This window comes from Oncorhynchus mykiss, chromosome 8 (genome assembly GCF_057628025.1).
Source record: "Oncorhynchus mykiss isolate SJ-2025 chromosome 8, ASM5762802v1, whole genome shotgun sequence".
Lineage (NCBI taxonomy): Eukaryota > Metazoa > Chordata > Actinopteri > Salmoniformes > Salmonidae > Oncorhynchus > Oncorhynchus mykiss.
Genome location: NC_143029.1, coordinates 92,236,103 through 92,252,500, shown reverse-complemented (window position 1 = coordinate 92,252,500; position 16,398 = coordinate 92,236,103). Strand labels below are relative to the sequence as shown.

The window sequence follows — 16,398 nt, the reverse complement described above, 5'->3', positions numbered from 1 at the left end:
TGTATAGTTGTAATTATAGGTACATGTATAGTTGTAATTATAGGTACATGTATAGTTGTAATTATAGGTACATGTATAGTTGTAATTATAGGTACATGTATAGTTGTAATTATAGGTACATGTATAGTTGTAATTATAGGTACAGGTATAGTTGTAATTATAGGTACATGTATAGTTGTAATTATAATTATAGGTACAGGTATAGTTGTAATTATAGGTACATGTATAGTTGTAATTATAATTATAGGTACAGGTATAGTTGTAATTATAGGTACATGTATAGTTGTAATTATAGGTACAGGTATAGTTGTAATTATAGGTACAGGTATAGTTGTAATTATAGGTACAGGTATAGTTGTAATTATAGGTACAGGTATAGTTATAATTATAGGTACATGTATAGTTGTAATTATAGGTACAGGTATAGTTGTAATTATAGGTACAGGTATAGTTGTAATTATAGGTACATGTATAGTTGTAATTATAATTATAGGTACAGGTATAGTTGTAATTATAGGTACAGGTATAGTTATAATTATAGGTACAGGTATAGTTATAATTATAGGTACATGTATAGTTGTAATTATAATTATAGGTACAGGTATAGTTGTAATTATAGGTACAGGTATAGTTGTAATTATAGGTACAGGTATAGTTGTAATTATAATTATAGGTACATGTATAGTTGTAATTATAGGTACAGGTATAGTTATAATTATAGGTACAGGTATAGTTATAATTATAGGTACATGTATAGTTGTAATTATAGGTACAGGTATAGTTGTAATTATAATTATAGGTACAGGTATAGTTGTAATTATAATTATAGGTACAGGTATAGTTGTAATTATAGGTACAGGTATAGTTGTAATTATAGGTACAGGTATAGTTGTAATTATAGGTACAGGTATAGTTATAATTATAGGTACAGGTATAGTTATAATTATAGGTACATGTATAGTTGTAATTATAGGTACAGGTATAGTTATAATTATAGGTACATGTATAGTTGTAATTATAATTATAGGTACAGGTATAGTTGTAATTATAATTATAGGTACAGGTATAGCTGTAATTATAGGTACATGTATAGTTATAATTATAGGTACATGTATAGTTGTAATTATAGGTACAGGTATAGTTATAATTATAGGTACAGGTATAGTTATAATTATAGGTACATGTATAGTTGTAATTATAGGTACAGGTATAGTTGTAATTATAATTATAGGTACAGGTATAGTTGTAATTATAATTATAGGTACAGGTATAGTTGTAATTATAGGTACAGGTATAGTTGTAATTATAGGTACAGGTATAGTTGTAATTATAGGTACAGGTATAGTTGTAATTATAGGTACAGGTATAGTTGTAATTATAGGTACAGGTATAGTTATAATTATAGGTACAGGTATAGTTATAATTATAGGTACAGGTATAGTTATAATTATAGGTACATGTATAGTTGTAATTATAGGTACAGGTATAGTTATAATTATAGGTACATGTATAGTTGTAATTATAATTATAGGTACAGGTATAGTTGTAATTATAATTATAGGTACAGGTATAGCTGTAATTATAGGTACATGTATAGTTATAATTATAGGTACAGGTATAGTTGTAATTATAGGTACAGGTATAGTTGTAATTATAGGTACAGGTATAGTTGTAATTATAGGTACAGGTATAGTTGTAATTATAGGTACAGGTATAGTTGTAATTATAGGTACAGGTATAGTTGTAATTATAGGTACAGGTATAGTTATAATTATAGGTACAGGTATAGTTGTAATTATAGGTACAGGTATAGTTGTAATTATAGGTACAGGTATAGTTGTAATTATAGGTACAGGTATAGTTGTAATTATAGGTACAGGTATAGTTGTAATTATAGATACAGGTATAGTTATAATTATAGGTACAGGTATAGTTATAATTATAGGTACAGGTATAGTTGTAATTATAGGTACAGGTATAGTTGTAATTATAGGTACAGGTATAGTTGTAATTATAGATACAGGTATAGTTATAATTATAGGTACATGTATAGTTGTAATTATAGGTACAGGTATAGTTGTAATTATAGGTACATGTATAGTTGTAATTATAGGTACATGTATAGTTGTAATTCTAGGTACAGGTATAGTTGTAATTATAGGTACAGGTATAGTTGTAATTATAATTATAGGTATAGTTGTAATTATAGGTACAGGTATAGTTATAATTATAGGTACAGGTATAGGTACAGGTATAGGTACAGGTATAGGTACAGGTATAGTTGTAATTATAGGTACAGGTAAAGTTGTAATTATAGGTACATGTATAGTTGTAATTATAGGTACAGGTATAGTTGTAATTATAGGTACAGGTATAGTTATAATTATAGGTACAGGTATAGTTGTAATTATAGGTACAGGTATAGTTGTAATTATAGGTACAGGTATAGTTATAATTATAGGTACATGTATAGTTGTAATTATAGGTACATGTATAGTTGTAATTATAGGTACATGTATAGTTGTAATTATAATTATAGGTACAGGTATAGTTGTAATTATAGGTACATGTATAGTTGTAATTATAATTATAGGTACAGGTATAGTTGTAATTATAATTATAGGTACAGGTATAGTTATAATTATAGGTACAGGTATAGTTGTAATTATAGGTACAGGTATAGTTGTAATTATAGGTACAGGTATAGTTGTAATTATAGGTACATGTATAGTTGTAATTATAGGTACATGTATAGTTGTAATTATAATTATAGGTACAGGTATAGTTGTAATTATAGGTACATGTATAGTTGTAATTATAGGTACAGGTATAGTTGTAATTATAATTATAGGTACAGGTATAGTTGTAATTATAGGTACAGGTATAGTTATAATTATAGGTACAGGTATAGTTGTAATTATAGGTACAGGTATAGTTGTAATTATAGGTACATGTATAGTTGTAATTATAGGTACAGGTATAGTTGTAATTATAATTATAGGTACAGGTATAGTTGTAAATATAGGTACATGTATAGTTGTAATTATAGGTACAGGTATAGTTGTAATTATAATTATAGGTACAGGTATAGTTGTAATTATAGGTACATGTATAGTTATAATTATAGGTACAGGTATAGTTGTAATTATAGGTACAGGTATAGTTGTAATTATAGGTACAGGTATAGTTGTAATTATAGGTACAGGTATAGTTGTAATTATAGGTACAGGTATAGTTGTAATTATAGGTACAGGTATAGTTGTAATTATAGGTACAGGTATAGTTGTAATTATAGGTACATGTATAGTTGTAATTATAGGTACAGGTATAGGTACAGGTATAGTTGTAATTATAGGTACAGGTATAGGTACAGGTATAGTTGTAATTATAGGTACAGGTATAGTTGTAATTATAGGTACAGGTATAGTTGTAATTATAGGTACATGTATAGTTGTAATTATAGGTACAGGTATAGTTGTAATTATAATTATAGGTACAGGTATAGTTGTAATTATAGGTACAGGTATAGTTATAATTATAGGTATAGTTACAGGGATAGGTACAGGTATAATTACAGGTATAGTTACAGGTACAGGTATAGTTGTAATTATAGGTACAGGTATAGTTGTAATTATAGGTACATGTATAGTTGTAATTATAGGTACAGGTATAGTTGTAATTATAGGTACAGGTATAGTTGTAATTATAGGTACAGGTATAGTTGTAATTATAGGTACAGGTATAGTTGTAATTATAGGTACAGGTATAGTTGTAATTATAGGTACAGGTATAGTTGTAATTATAGGTACATGTATAGTTGTAATTATAGGTACAGGTATAGTTGTAATTATAATTATAGGTATAGTTGTAATTATAATTATAGGTATAGTTGTAATTATAGTTACAGGTATAGGTACAGGTATAGTTGTAATTATAATTATAGGTATAGTTGTAATTATAGTTACAGGTATAGGTACAGGTATAGTTGTAATTATAGGTACATGTATAGTTGTAATTATAATTATAGGTACAGGTATAGTTATAATTATAGGTACAGGTATAGTTGTAATTATAGGTACAGGTATAGTTGTAATTATAGGTACAGGTATAGTTGTAATTATAGGTACATGTATAGTTGTAATTATAATTATAGGTATAGTTGTAATTATAGTTACAGGTATAGGTACAGGTATAGTTGTAATTATAATTATAGGTATAGTTGTAATTATAGTTACAGGTATAGGTACAGGTATAGTTGTAATTATAGGTACATGTATAGTTGTAATTATAATTATAGGTACAGGTATAGGTACAGGTATAGTTGTAATTATAGGTACAGGTATAGGTACAGGTATAGTTGTAATTATAGGTACAGGTATAGTTGTAATTATAGGTACAGGTATAGTTGTAATTATAGGTACATGTATAGTTGTAATTATAGGTACAGGTATAGTTGTAATTATAATTATAGGTACAGGTATAGTTGTAATTATAGGTACAGGTATAGTTATAATTATAGGTATAGTTACAGGGATAGGTACAGGTATAATTACAGGTATAGTTACAGGTATAGGTACAGGTATAGGTACAGGTATAGTTGTAATTATAGGTACAGGTATAGTTGTAATTATAGGTACAGGTATAGTTGTAATTATAATTATAGGTACAGGTATAGTTGTAATTATAGGTACAGGTATAGTTGTAATTATAGGTACATGTATAGTTGTAATTATAATTATAGGTACAGGTATAGTTGTAATTATAGGTACATGTATAGTTGTAATTATAGGTACAGGTATAGTTGTAATTATAGGTACAGGTATAGTTGTAATTATAGGTACATGTATAGTTGTAATTATAGGTACAGGTATAGTTGTAATTATAGGTACAGGTATAGTTGTAATTATAGGTACAGGTATAGTTGTAATTATAGGTACAGGTATAGTTGTAATTATAGGTACAGGTATAGTTGTAATTATAGGTACATGTATAGTTGTAATTATAGGTACAGGTATAGTTGTAATTATAATTATAGGTATAGTTGTAATTATAGTTACAGGTATAGGTACAGGTATAGTTGTAATTATAATTATAGGTATAGTTGTAATTATAGTTACAGGTATAGGTACAGGTATAGTTGTAATTATAGGTACATGTATAGTTGTAATTATAATTATAGGTACAGGTATAGTTATAATTATAGGTACAGGTATAGTTGTAATTATAGGTACAGGTATAGTTGTAATTATAGGTACAGGTATAGTTGTAATTATAGGTACATGTATAGTTGTAATTATAATTATAGGTATAGTTGTAATTATAGTTACAGGTATAGGTACAGGTATAGTTGTAATTATAATTATAGGTATAGTTGTAATTATAGTTACAGGTATAGGTACAGGTATAGTTGTAATTATAGGTACATGTATAGTTGTAATTATAATTATAGGTACAGGTATAGTTGTAATTATAGGTACAGGTATAGTTGTAATTATAGGTACAGGTATAGTTGTAGTTATAGGTACAGATATAGTTGTAATTATAATTATAGGTACAGGTATAGTTGTAATTATAGGTACAGGTATAGTTGTAATTATAGGTACAGGTATAGTTGTAATTATAGGTACAGGTATAGTTGTAATTATAGGTACAGGTATAGTTGTAATTATAGGTACATGTATAGTTGTAATTATAGGTACAGGTATAGTTGTAATTATAATTATAGGTATAGTTGTAATTATAGTTACAGGTATAGGTACAGGTATAGTTGTAATTATAATTATAGGTATAGTTGTAATTATAGTTACAGGTATAGTTGTAATTATAGGTACAGGTATAGTTATAATTATAGGTATAGTTACAGGTATAGGTACAGGTATAGGTACAGGTATAGTTGTAATTATAGGTACAGGTATAGTTGTAATTATAATTATAGGTATAGTTGTAATTATAGTTACAGGTATAGGTACAGGTATAGGTACAGGTATAGTTATAATTATAGGTACAGGTATAGTTGTAATTATAGGTACAGGTATAGTTGTAATTATAGGTACAGGTATAGTTGTAATTATAGGTACATGTATAGTTGTAATTATAGATACAGGTATAGTTGTAATTATAGGTACAGGTATAGTTGTAATTATAGGTACAGGTATAGTTATAATTATAGGTACAGGTATAGGTACAGGTATAGGTACAGGTATAGTTGTAATTATAGGTACAGGTATAGTTATAATTATAGGTACAGGTATAGTTATAATTATAGGTACAGGTATAGTTATAATTATAGGTACAGGTATAGTTATAATTATAGGTACAGGTATAGTTGTAATTATAGGTACAGGTATAGTTGTAATTATAGGTACAGGTATAGTTGTAATTATAGATACAGGTATAGTTGTAATTATAGATACAGGTATAGTTGTAATTATAGGTACATGTATAGTTGTAATTATAGGTACAGGTATAGTTGTAATTATAGGTACAGGTATAGTTGTAATTATAGGTACATGTATAGTTGTAATTATAGGTACAGGTATAGTTGTAATTATAATTATAGGTACAGGTATAGTTGTAATTATAGGTACATGTATAGTTGTAATTATAGGTACATGTATAGTTGTAATTATAGGTACAGGTATAGTTGTAATTATAGGTACATGTATAGTTGTAATTATAGGTACAGGTATAGTTGTAATTATAATTATAGGTACAGGTATAGTTATAATTATAGGTATAGGTACAGGTATAATTACAGGTATAGGTACAGGTATAGGTACAGGTATAGTTGTAATTATAGGTATAGTTACAGGTATAGTTATAATTACAGGTATAGTTACAGGTATAGTTACAGGGATAGGTACAGGTATAGGTACAGGTATAGGTGTAATTATAGGTATAGTTACAGGTATAGTTATAATTACAGGTATAGTTACAGGTATAGTTATAATTATAGGTATAGTTACAGGTATAGTTATAATTATAGGTATAGTTACAGGTATAGTTGTAATTACAGGTATAGGTACAGGGATGCACAATATATCGGTTAACATATCGGAATCGGACGATATTAACTAAAAATGCCAACATCGGTAAGGCAAAGCTGACGTCCATACCTATATAAACGTAGGTATATGACGTAATGATGCCACGTAAAATGTTGTTCTATACGTGGAACACAGCGTTCCTAACCTCGCCCACAATGTCTGCTGTATGGATCGAGCAGTCAACAAGTCCAGCAGTTATTTCAAAGAGTAACAAAATTTCAGCGCTACAACTCAAATGCGAAATCCATTAAAGCCAAGATAATGGAGTTCATTCCCCTTGACAATCAACCGTTCTCTGTCGTGGGTGATGTTGGCTTTCGCCAACTGGTCGAGCACCGGTACACACTACCAAGTGCGCAATTTTTCAGATGTTGCCCTACCGGAGTTACACAGTAATAGTGTCACTGCTATTAGCTTCACGACATACTATGGAACGCCGTTTGGGTCTTTGTGTCAAAAAATATACAGTAGCACTGTCAAAGCTGTACAAAAAAGTCTGCAAAACACCGGTCACGAACAATGTGTTTACAATACCGAGTTGGTAATAAAGCATAATTTGCTCGACCGCAACTTCTGGGTAGCTAGCTTTAGCTTGGTACTTAGCTAGCACCAATATAACCAGCCTGAAAACAATGACCAGTAGAACCTGCAGTCATTTTCATTATTCTCAGCAATGATTTAGGGATCCTTGTGAGTAAGTATTAGCTAGGTTGCCACTTGTTATTCGCCTATTGAAATTGAACTTCAGTTCATGAAAATAAATAGCTAGTCAGCAACTGTTGCCATGTTTCCCAAAACTAACGTTATAAGCAGCCAGCTAGCTTCATCTAGATAGTGAGGCTCAACCGGGTTATGTGTTGTGAAGCTAACCACAATAAGGATTAGGCACAAGTGGAATTTGCGGTTAGCCTTCAAAATAAAAGTATGGCATAATTCTACTATTTGCATTGATTTGTATTACTGTCCATGACATACTGCAAATTCAAGTATGTCATTGACAGTGATGCAAATGAATACAAATAGTAGAATTATGCCATACTTTTATTTTGAAGGCTAACCGCAAAGTCCACAATTGTGGCTAGCTTCACATAGATGGTCCGACCACCATTTATCAAATAGCAACTGTCTTATAAATTAGGGTTATTTTAGATGACACCTAGCTATATAGGTAGCTAGCTAGTTAACTATAGCTACTAAAACAGACACGTCAAATAGTGTTATTTGACGTACCTTTGACACGCAAAGACCCAAACGGCGTTCCATAGAAATCCTGGTTGAGAATGAAACGACTGAACAAATGAACAATGAAACAGCAAGTAAGTGAAATAAATAGGTTTAGATTATGTTTTACTGGTAATGGGGACATACGTAAATGGCAACAAAATAACTTTTTGGCCACTGTGTGGTGTGTGTGTAACCTTTATTTAACTAGGCAAGTCAATTAAGAACAAATTATTATTGACAATGACGGCCTACCCCGGAAGACGCTGGGGCAATTGTGCGCCGCCCTATGGGACTCCCAATCACGGCCGGATGTGATACAGCCTGGATTCGAACCAGGGACTGTAGTGACGCCTCTTGCACTAAGATGCAGATGCCTTAACACACACATGGACGCAGTGGTCTCACTATTTAACTGCACTAGAATGCTTAAAAGGCCGCTAATATTGGTTATCGTTATTGTTTTTTTGGGGCAAGGAAAATATCGGATATCGGTATTGGCCAAAAATGTAATATCGGTGCATCATTAGTTATAGGTGTAATTATAGGTATAGTTAGTTGTCGGTATAGTTATTGGTACAGGTATAGTTACAGGTGTAGTTATAATTATAGGTAGGGATGCACAAAAGTGAACATATCGGAATAATTATAGTTATCGGTAAAGTTAGAGGTTTAAGGTATAATTATCGGTATAGCTATCGGTTTAATTATAGTTACAGGTATTAGGTATAATTATCGGTATAGCTATCGGTTTAATTATAGTGATCGGTATAGTTACAGGTATAATTATAGTTATCGGTATAGTTACAGGGATTAGGTATAATTATCGGTTTTGCTATAATTACAGATATTAGGTATAATTATCGGTATAGTTATCGGTATAATTATAGTTATCAGTATAGTTAAAGGCATAGCTATAAGTATCGGTATAATTATTGGTATAAGTGGGTAGGGTTATATCCTTCCTGTTTGGCCCAGTCTGGGGGTGTCATCGGATGGGGCTACAGTGTCTCCTGACCCCTCCCTGTCTCAGCCTCCAGTATTTATGCTGCAGTAGTTTATGTGTCGGGGGGATATGGGTCAGTTTGTTATATCTGGAGTACTTCCCCTGTCCTATCCGGTGTCCTGTGTGAATTTAAGTGTGCTCTCTCTAATTCTCTCTTTCTCGCTTTCTTTCTCTCGGAGGACCTGAGCCCTAGGATCATGCCTCAGGACTACCTGACATGATGACTCCTTGCTGTCCCCAGTCCACCTGGCCGTGCTACTGCTCCAGTTTCAACTGTTCTGCCTGTGATTATTATTATTTGACCATGCTGGTCATTTATGAACATTTGAACATCTTGGCCATGTTCTGTTATAATCTCCACCCGGCACAGCCAGAAGAGCACTGGCCACCCCACATAGCCTGGTTCCTCTCTAGGTTTCTTCCTAGGTTTTGGCCTTTCTAGGGAGTTTTTCCTAGCCACCGTGCTTCTACACCTGCATTGCTTGCTGTTTGGGGTTTTAGGCTGGGTTTCTGTACAGCACTTGGAGATATCAGCTGATGTACAAAGGGCTATATAAATAAATTTGATTTGAAATTTGATTTGTATAGTTATAGGTATAGTTTTCGGTATAGGTATAATAATTGGTGTAGGTATAGGTATTGTTACTGGTATAGGTATAATTATAGTTTTAGGTACATGTATAATTATTGGTATAGTTATTGGTACAGGTATAGTTATCGGCATAATAATTGGTATAGTTATAGGTATAGTTATTGGTATAAGTATTAGTTAAGTATTTATTTTATTTTACCTTTATTTAACTAGGTAAGTCAGTTAAGAACAAATTCTTATTTTCAATGACGGCCTAGGAACAGTGGGTTAACTGCCTGTTCAGGGGCAGAACGACAGATTTGTACCTTGTCAGCTCGGGGATTTGAACTTGCAACCTTCCGGTTACTCGTCCAACGCTCTAACCACTAGGCTACCCTACCTATAAGTATAGTTATAATTATAGTTTTCGATATAGTAATAGGCAAAGCTATATGCATTGGTATAAATATTGGTATAGTTACTGGTATAGGTATAGTTAATTGTAGTTTTAGGTATCGGTATAATTATAGTTTTCGGGAGAGGTATAGGTTATAAGTATATTATATATATATATTATAGGTATAATTATCGATATAGGCATAGTTATCGGTATAGTTCTAATTATAGGTAAAGGTGTAATTATCGATATAGGTATAGTTAATTGTAGTTTTAGGTATCGGTATAATTCTAGTTTTTGGTACAGGTATAATTATTGGTATAGTTATAATTATAGTTATAGGTACAGGTATAATTATAGGTATAGTTATAATTATAGTTATAGATACAGGTATAATTATTGGTATAGCTATAATTATAGGTATAGTTACAGGTATAATTATAGGTATAGTTATAATTACAGGTATAAGTATAATTATCGATATAGGTATAGTTATAATTATAGGTATAGGTATAATTATCGATATAGTTATAATTATAGGTATAATTATCGATATAGGTATAAAATAACTATATAGGTATAGTTGTAATTATAGGTATAATTATCGATATAGTTATCGGTATAGGTGTAATTATCGATACAGGTATAGGTATAATTACAGGTATATCGAAAATTATCAATATAGAATGAGTTTGGATTTGTGAACTAAACGCGTGAATAAGGAGGTATTTGGTCATAAATTATGGACTTTATCAAATAAAACAAACATTTATTGTAGAACTGGGATTCCTGGGAGTGCATTCTGATGAAGATCATCAAAGGTAAGTTAATATTTATAATGCTATTTCTGACACCTCTCCTTCTTTGGAAAATGGCTGTATGTTTTTCTGTGGTTAGGCGGTGACCAAACATAATCGCAAGGTGTGCTTTCGCTGTAAAGCTTTTTTGAAATCTGACACAGCGGTTGCATTAAGGAGTAGTTTATCTATATTTCCATGCATAACACTTGTATCTTTTATCAATGTTTATTATCAGTATTTCTGTAATTTGATGTGGCTCTCTGCACTTTCACTGGATGTTTGTTTGAGATGCATTTCTGAACATAACACACCAATTTCAAATGAGGTTTTTGGACAGAAAGATTAACTTTATCGAACAAAACACACATTTATTGTGTAACATGGAGTCCTGTGAGTGCCATCTGATGAAGATCATCAAAGGTTGGTGATGAATTTAATCGCTATTTCTGACATTTGTGAGGGCTTTCCTTGGCTGGAAAATGGCTTTATGGTTTTCTGTGACTAGGTGCTGACCTAACATAATCGTTTGGTGTGCTTTCTCCATAAAGCCTATTTGAAATCGGACACTGTGGCTGGATTTACAAGCAGTGTATCTTTAAAATGGTGTAAAATACTTGTATGTTGGAGGAATTTTAATTATGGGGTTTCTGTTGTTTGAATTTGGAGCCCTGCAATTTCATTGGCTAATGTTGCGAGGTGGGACACTACCGTCCCACATATCCCAGAGAGGTTAAATGGAATGCAATCAGGTTTTAGGTCTGGCCACAGCACTGTTTCAGCAACATTGAAGGTTTTAAATGACATCCACTGTGCTCTTGATAAGAAGTTACATTGTGTGTCTGTTTTTATTGATTTGTCGAAGGCTTTTGACACCATGGACCATGCTGTGTTAGTGCAAAGGTTAAAATGTTGTGGAATTACTGGTCATGCTCTAGATTGGTTTATAAATTACCTATCACAATGTGTAATGGCAGATGGTTGTAAATCTGAGTCCATAAAGGTGTGCTCAGGTGTTCTGCAAGGTTCTATTGTTCATTTTGTATATCAACAACATTGGGGATCTTATTGAAACAGAGGATGTTCATTTTTATGCAGATGATACTGTTCTTTATTCAAGTGGTAGTAGTTTATCCTTAGCTTTTGAAAATGCCAAAAGAGCATTTAATATCATACAACATAATCTGTATGATTTAAAGCTGATTCTAAATTCGGGTAAAACAAAATGCATGGTATTTTCAAATGCCAGGCATGTTACAAATCATGTCATTGCTACATCGGCTGGACATACTATAGAGGAAGTTAAAGTGTACACATATTTGGGTGTGTGGGTTGATGATAAGCTGAGCTTCACTGTGCATGTAGAGAACTTGATAAGGAAGCTCAAGCTGAAAATAGGATTTTATTAACGGCATAAGGCTTGTTTTTCTTTTGAGGCCAGGAAGGAGCTGGTACGATATACATTACTGTCGGTTTTAGATTTTAGTGATGTTATGCAGGCCTCAGCCACTAACCTGAGATCACTTGATTCAGTGTATCATGCAGCCCTCAGGTTCATTACAAATCAGAAACGTCTAACACATCATTGTGATTTCTATAGCGCTGTTGGCTGGTCGTCATTAACCTTGCGTAGGCTTAAACACTGGTATACACTGATTTATAAGGCCATATTGGGTAAAATGCCATTTTATCTCAAGTTCTTTTTTAGTCAGGTCAGTAAATAAATATCTATTACATTCTGATTTGCTTCTAACAGTACCAAAAATTAGGACAGGTCATGGTAGAAATAGTTTTAGTTACTTAGCACCGTGGTCCTGGAATTCTCTCCTGAACATTTTAAAATGTGATGATCTAGTTTCGTTGGTGGAGTTTAAACACTTGATCGATGTATATATCATAGAAGAGTGTAATTGTCTTTAGGACAGCTGTTTTTAGTCAAGATGTTTGTGTTTTTAATGTAAAATGTTTTTGTTGTACTGTATGTGTGTTTATAGATTTGTTTAATGTTATGTTAGTGTATGTAAGTTGTTTTGTCTGAAACGTTGTTACCCCTGCTGCTATTGGACCAGGTCTCTCTTGGAAAAGAGATGTTATCTCAATGACGAAAACCTGTATAAATAAAGGTCAAATAAAATAATAGGTATCGGTATAGTTACAGGTATAGTTATCGGTATAATTATAGTTATCGGTATAGTTACAGGTATAGTTATCGGTATAATTATAGTTATCGGTATAGTTACAGGTATAGTTATCGGTATAATTATAGTTATCGGTATAGTTACAGGTATAGTTATCGGTATAGTTACAGGTATCGGTATAATTATAGTTATCGGTATAGTTACAGGTATCGGTATAATTATAGTTATCGGTATAGTTACAGGTATCGGTATAATTATAGTTACCGGTATAGTTACAGGTATCGGTATAATTATAGTTACAGGTATAGTTACAGGTATCGGTATAATTATAGTTATAGGTATAGTTACAGGTATCGGTATAATTATAGTTATCGGTATAGTTACAGGTATCGGTATAATTATTGTTATCGGTATAATTATTGTTATCGGTATAGTTACAGGTATCGGTATAATTATAGTTACCGGTATAGTTACAGGTATCGGTATAATTATAGTTACAGGTATAGTTACAGGTATCGGTATAATTATAGTTATAGGTATAGTTACAGGTATCGGTATAATTATAGTTATCGGTATAGTTACAGGTATCAGTATAATTATAGTTATAGGTATAGTTACAGGTATCGGTATAATTATAGTTACCGGTATAGTTACAGGTATCGGTATAATTATAGTTATCGGTATAGTTACAGGTATCGGTATAATTATAGTTATCGGTATAGTTACAGGTATCGGTATAATTATAGTTATCGGTATAGTTACAGGTATCGGTATAATTATAGTTATCGGTATAGTTACAGGTATCGGTATAATTATTGTTATCGGTATAGTTACAGGTATCGGTATAATTATAGTTACCGGTATAGTTACAGGTATCGGTATAATTATAGTTATAGGTATAGTTACAGGTATCGGTATAATTATAGTTATCGGTATAGTTACAGGTATCAGTATAATTATAGTTATAGGTATAGTTACAGGTATCGGTATAATTATAGTTACCGGTATAGTTACAGGTATCGGTATAATTATAGTTATCGGTATAGTTACAGGTATCGGTATAATTATAGTTACAGGTATAGTTACAGGTATCGGTATAATTATAGTTACAGGTATAGTTACAGGTATCGGTATAATTATAGTTATCGGTATAGTTACAGGTATCGGTATAATTATAGTTATCGGTATAGTTACAGGTATCGGTATAATTATAGTTATAGGTATAGTTACAGGTATCGGTATAATTATAGTTATCGGTATAGTTACAGGTATCGGTATAATTATAGTTATAGGTATAGTTACAGGTATCGGTATAATTATAGTTATCGGTATAGTTACAGGTATCGGTATAATTATAGTTATCGGTATAGTTACAGGTATCGGTATAATTATAGTTATCGGTATAGTTACAGGTATCGGTATAATTATAGTTATCGGTATAGTTACAGGTATCGGTATAATTATAGTTATCGGTATAGTTACAGGTACCGGTATAATTATAGTTATCGGTATAGTTACAGGTATCGGTATAATTATAGTTATCGGTATAGTTACAGGTATCGGTATAATTATAGTTACAGGTATAGTTACAGATATCGGTATAATTATAGTTATAGGTATAGTTACAGATATCGGTATAATTATAGTTATCGGTATAGTTACAGGTATCGGTATAATTATAGTTATAGGTATAGTTACAGATATCGGTATAATTATAGTTATAGGTATAGTTACAGGTATAGTTATAGGTATAGTTACAGGTATAGTTATAGGTATCGGTATAATTATAGTTATAGGTATAGTTACAGGTATAGTTACAGGTATAGTTACAGGTATCGGTATAATTATAGTTATCGGTATAGTTACAGGTACAGGTATAGTTAGAGGTATAGGTATAGTTACAGGTATAGTTATAGGTATAGTTATAGGTATAGTTACAGGTATCGGTATAATTATAGTTATCGGTATAGTTACAGGTATCGGTATAATTATAGTTATCGGTATAGTTACAGGTACCGGTATAATTATAGTTATCGGTATAGTTACAGGTATCGGTATAATTATAGTTATCGGTATAGTTACAGGTATCGGTATAATTATAGTTACAGGTATAGTTACAGATATCGGTATAATTATAGTTATAGGTATAGTTACAGATATCGGTATAATTATAGTTATCGGTATAGTTACAGGTATCGGTATAATTATAGTTATAGGTATAGTTACAGATATCGGTATAATTATAGTTATAGGTATAGTTACAGGTATAGTTATAGGTATAGTTACAGGTATAGTTATAGGTATCGGTATAATTATAGTTATAGGTATAGTTACAGGTATAGTTACAGGTATAGTTACAGGTATCGGTATAATTATAGTTATCGGTATAGTTACAGGTACAGGTATAGTTAGAGGTATAGGTATAGTTACAGGTATAGTTATAGGTATAGTTACAGGTATCGGTATAGTTACAGGTATCGGTATAATTATAGTTATAGGTATAGTTACAGGTATAGTTATAGGTATAGTTACAGGTATAGTTACAGGTATCGGTATAATTATAGTTACAGGTATAGTTACAGGTATCGGTATAATTATAGTTATAGGTATAGTTACAGGTATAGTTACAGGTATCGGTATAATTATAGTTATAGGTATAGTTACAGGTATCGGTATAATTATAGTTATCGGTATAGTTACAGGTATCGGTATAATTATAGTTATCGGTATAGTTACAGGTATCGGTATAATTATAGTTACAGGTATAGTTACAGATATCGGTATAATTATAGTTATAGGTATAGTTACAGATATCGGTATAATTATAGTTATAGGTATAGTTACAGGTATAGTTACAGGTATAGTTACAGGTATCGGTATAATTATAGTTATCGGTATAGTTACAGGTATCGGTATAATTATAGTTATAGGTATAGTTACAGGTATAGTTATAGGTATAGTTATAGGTATAGTTACAGGTATAGTTATAGGTATAGTTACAGGTATAGTTACAGGTATAGTTACAGGTATAGTTATAGGTATAGTTATAGGTATAGTTACAGGTATAGTTACAGGTATCGGTATAATTATAGTTATAGGTATAGTTACAGATATCGGTATAATTATAGTTATAGGTATAGTTACAGGTATCGGTATAATTATAGTTATAGGTATAGTTACAGGTATCGGTATAATTATAGTTATAGGTATAGTTACAGATAT

The 16,398-nt window shown here is 31.1% G+C and overlaps 2 protein-coding genes across 6 annotated transcripts in view; one reads left to right on the top strand and one right to left on the bottom strand.

Annotated features, from left to right (window-relative positions):
* The window catches only part of LOC118965583 (paired mesoderm homeobox protein 1), a 145,894-nt gene that overhangs the window by 43,620 nt on the left and 85,876 nt on the right, over nt 1-16,398 (top strand). The gene's annotated exons all lie outside the window — the stretch shown is intronic.
* Nucleotides 1-16,398, bottom strand: part of LOC110530890 (major facilitator superfamily domain-containing protein 12) — a 40,245-nt gene that overhangs the window by 9,134 nt on the left and 14,713 nt on the right. The window lies entirely within an intron of this gene.